This window comes from Trichechus manatus, unplaced genomic scaffold (genome assembly GCF_000243295.1).
Source record: "Trichechus manatus latirostris isolate Lorelei unplaced genomic scaffold, TriManLat1.0 scaffold00334, whole genome shotgun sequence".
Taxonomy (NCBI): domain Eukaryota; kingdom Metazoa; phylum Chordata; class Mammalia; order Sirenia; family Trichechidae; genus Trichechus; species Trichechus manatus.
Window position 1 is genome coordinate 281,975 of NW_004444270.1, and position 4,741 is coordinate 286,715.

Here is a 4,741-nt window from a genome sequence, read left to right on the forward strand (position 1 = left end):
ATTTTTATGACATATTTATATGTCATTTTTATGATATATTTATGTAATTTTTATGACATATTTATGTCATATTTAAAAAGCATAGTATATAAAATGTTTGAAGGAACTTGATACATTGGCATGAAAAAAAGAGAAAATATCATGTGGTAGGGATTGACGTTAGTATGGTCATCTTCAAATATATGGGAAAGGGATTATTTGTGTGTGTGTGCATGACAGAGAGAGATAAATTTAAAGAATAAAATTGAGAGGCACAGACAGAAGTTATATGGTGACATATTTTGTCTTGGCATAAATAAATATGTATTTATAAATTATAAATTCATAGAATTACTAAGACATAGATGGTTTCATGTGAAGTTACTGAATTTTCCAACAAGCAGAAGATGAATAATCCCTTTTTTTAGTCAATTCTGCATTGAATAGGAGGTAAGATTATACTACTTTCAATGATCTAGATTTATTACCTGCCTACGTCTCCCTATGATCCACTGCTCAGCTGTGACCGTGAGAAAAAAATAAATCCTGGTAGGATGCTGTAGAGACCTGAGACAGGCCTGAATTTATTCTAATTTGAGAAAGTTATTTGTCTCAGAGGCTAAATGTAGTGTCAGAATGAAGTTAAAACTTCGCCATAACATATTTAATAATAAATCTCCATGAGTTGGAGTGTACCATATTTTTATGAAAATAATGTGCACGTTATACTTTTTTTGCCATCTGCACAACCCCCTTGGATATTATTTTCCTCGTTGCACTATGCACGTTGTATGTGTGGGCACTTTATTTACATGGGTATGTTATTTGCAGAAAAATACTGAAACTATCAAAGATCATCATTTACTCTAGTCATATCCTACGAATGTTTACTGATTTATCTCCCCAGAAATCTCTTCTGATTTGGTAGTAATTCCTTCCTCCTTTTGGTGAATTGTTCTTCCTTCAACTATATTAGATGATCCAAATGGGTATGCCATCTTCTTATGTGATTACAGTGATGAAGCAGTCAATAGATCAATTAACCTCAAAAGATTTCATGTCACTATAGTGAGTGGTCCAGGAACAGACACACGACGTAAGTTAGATCAGTCAGGATCCTTCCTCAAGATTTTCTAATCAGAGCTGAGAAAAGATCCCTTTTTCCTTATAGTCAAGCCAATAATAGGCTAAGCATGGAAGGGTGGCAACCAGGTTCCTGGGATAAAAACTTGCCTAAGACATGGAAAATGACACACAGGAACAGATAAGAAGGCTATAGACAAAAGCTCCTGGTGATACAGGAGACTCTGGTTCCCATCGTCCCTTAAGCCAGCTTCACGGGTCCTTCTTATGGTTTGGTTATATGGGCCAATAAACTCTTTTTTTAGCTTAAACTCGTTACAATAAGATTTGTGTCACTCACATCCAAAGAGTTATAATTAGTAAGCATGTGCCATCTGGTGCATTAGTTACTCATTGACTTTGGTGTAAATACCAAGCCAAAACCTGTAGCTGTTGAGTCAATTCCAACCCATTTAAATTTTTTATTAGTAAGACAAAAAGATCTTGTGAATATAAATTATTGCCATTGGTACTAACAGTGGATTGCTAAATTTCTTTAGGTAATGTGGAATGAGTAAAACATGGCTAGAGAAACCACTCGGGAAACAAATTAAATTGTATCACAGTAGCATGGCTGGCAAGAAAGCCCTGGAAATTCATTCAGCGCATCCAGCAGAACTGAAAACTTCTAACTCAAGCAAGAAAGGCAGCAGACCATACAAGGAGTGATACGAGTACAGATAAATATTTTGAAAACTTCACAATTTTTTTCTGACAACAGAATGTGTCTTAGTTTCCCAGGACAGTCATTATGAAATTCTACAAAATGGGTGGCTAGAAGCTCAAATCAGAACTTCAAAACAGCTTCACTCTTTTTTTTTAAAACCTCACTTTTAATTTCATTGAAGACTTCCTCTTTTTCACTGACCTTCTACTTTACCAGCATTATATTCTTCTCCAGGGACTAGCCCCTCCTGATAACGTGTCCGAAGTACGTGAGACGAAGTCTGCCCATCCTCACTTCTGAAGAGCATTCTGACTGGACTTCTTCCAAGACAGACTCGTTCGTTCTTCTGGCAGTCCATGGTATATTCAGTATTCTTCACCAACACCATAATTCAGAGGCATCAACTCTTCTTCCAGCTTCCTTATTGATTGTCCAGCTTTCACATGCATATGAGGCGATTGAAAAACACCATGGGTTGGGTGGGTCGCACCTTAGTCCTTAGAACTATGTATACACACAAATGGGTGCATGTAAAAACTGATAAAACTAGACAGTTCTACAATATTAGTTGGAGGCTTCAATATACCACTTTAAATAGTGGAGACAACTTTTAGACATAAGATCAATAAGGAAATAGAGGACTTAAACGGCGCTATAAACCAAGCAGACCGACAGATAAATACAGAACATTCCACACAGCGAGAGCAGAATACACATTCTTCTTCAGTACACACGGATCATTTTCCAGCAGAGAGCGTATGCTAGGTCACAAAACAATCCTCAATCAATTTAACAAAATTGAAATCATATGAAGGATCTTCTCTTACCACAATTGAATGAACTATGTATAAGTATATTGTGAATTTCAAAAATGAGACAAGGAGAGGCTTAGAGTTTTCCTCCCCATCTCTTCTCCACAGTGGAGTTGATGGAGACACACAAGTTTTCCCAAGCTTTTTGGCCAGATAACATTATAATTTTTAGTCAAAATCAATTTTAGTCAAAATCCACATTCAAAGTAATAAAGAGTTATTACCCTCTTGTCAGGGAATTTCTACAAAGAGACTACATCTAAATTCATCTTTGATATACCCTTTTTTTTAGTGCTCCACCAGAAAAATAACCCTAGTTTTGTAATTGGAGGGAGAGCTGTTATCACACTCATAATCCTAAAAGATGTGAATAGTGACTGATTCCGTGTTTTTAACAGCTTACCAGCTTACTCTTCCTGCTGGGCAAATGACCATAGAGATTTATGCATTGTCTATAGAACTGATTCCAGAGGACTTCACTTTTTGTGTCCTGTAGATACTGCGAGGTGAAGAGGCTCCATTGATTGTTCCTCTTCTCCAGCCTATCAACCAAATTTGAAAATTACTTTAGCTTCAACCATTTTAGGGTGATTTTCCATGGTCTGTTATTACCCTAAGGAAAGCACTAAAAACAAACAAACAGTCAATCCACATTATTACATCCTCAGGAGCTGTGAGCTTCATTCTGGGAGACAGACGTGGAAATGTTCTCTTAATCGATTGTCAACACTTGGAAGGAATGAGCTCTCTTTTGCTTTCCTACTCCCTATCTATTGTCGTATGGTTTATCTTTTCACCTGGGATATTCTCCTCTTCGCCTCCATTTTAATTCTATCATCTAAGAAATTTCATATGTTAAAGAGCTTAGTAATAAAACTTCACGCCATCTGTGTCATGCATTTGGTGCTCAGCATTTGCTAAGCTTTATAATGGTTCTTAGCAAAACAAATGCAGGATTGGGTCATGAATGAGCAAAACTCTGGAGACAGACTGACCTAGTCTCACCTTCAGTCTTTACAAGCTTTTAAAAAAATAATTTTGAACAAATTATCTGATGTGTCTCTACCTTTTTCATCTGCCAAATGAAAGTAGTAATAGTTAATCCACACAGCCATAATGAGGAATATATATGAATATTCTCTAATACAGAGTAGGATATTTTAGATTTTTAATTTCTTGAAGGTACTATATCTCTGATGTCTTTGTTACACTGAACATAGTGCCCTTAATATAGGATTTAATCATTGTATATTTGTCAATTAGCGTCCATATATTAACCTACAATCAGTAAGTAGGAAGGGCGTAGAATAGGCTTTGGTTTATATTACTGAGATCCCAAAAGGTATGCATAAAGCATCACTATTTTAAGTATAAGCAAAACAATTGTTGTATTCTTAAACATGGAGGAAAATATTGTTTTCCAAAGTTTAGTTGTGACTGTATTAATATATTTTCTTGCCTAAGTCTCACAGATTGTTCTGTTGGGTCATTGTAAAACAGACCAAGAATGCACAAAACTTCAATAAGAGTCATTACCTGCTGGACTACTACTCTGGATAAACCCCTGTAAATCACAGTAGCATATGATAAGAGCCACAGAAAATTAGAAAAACACCAACTCAAAAGCATCCATTAGCCCACCAGCATGACTAACAGATGCTATTCTTGATGGTGGCAATATCAGTCATTACTCTACCACAATTCAGTTTTCTGTCAAGCAGAAAATTGGTTACTAAGGGTCTTGAAACTCAAAATAGATGAGCACCATAAGTTATAATCTTTGCCTGTTGAACTTTGAAGTCTTTCCAGTGTGGATAAAGAATGAAGGCCCATCGTTTTCAAGCTGCTGAAATCATGTAGAATTGATACTCATCAAGGAGTTCCTGCCCATCAATAAACACGATTTCTCAATGGCTATAAGTTACCTCATTGGTAACTTATAACTTGATTGTTAGCAAGAACTCCTTCTTCCCAAAATACATATAGAAACAGGGGACTCAACCTGATAGTAGGTACAGTGGCACAGTGGTTAAGTGCTCGGCTGCAAACCAAAGGTCGGAGGTTTCAACCCACCAGCTGCTCTGAGTGAGAAAGATGTGGCAGTCTTCTTTCATAAAGATTTACTTCCTCAGAAACCCAGTAGGGAAGTTCTACTCTGTTC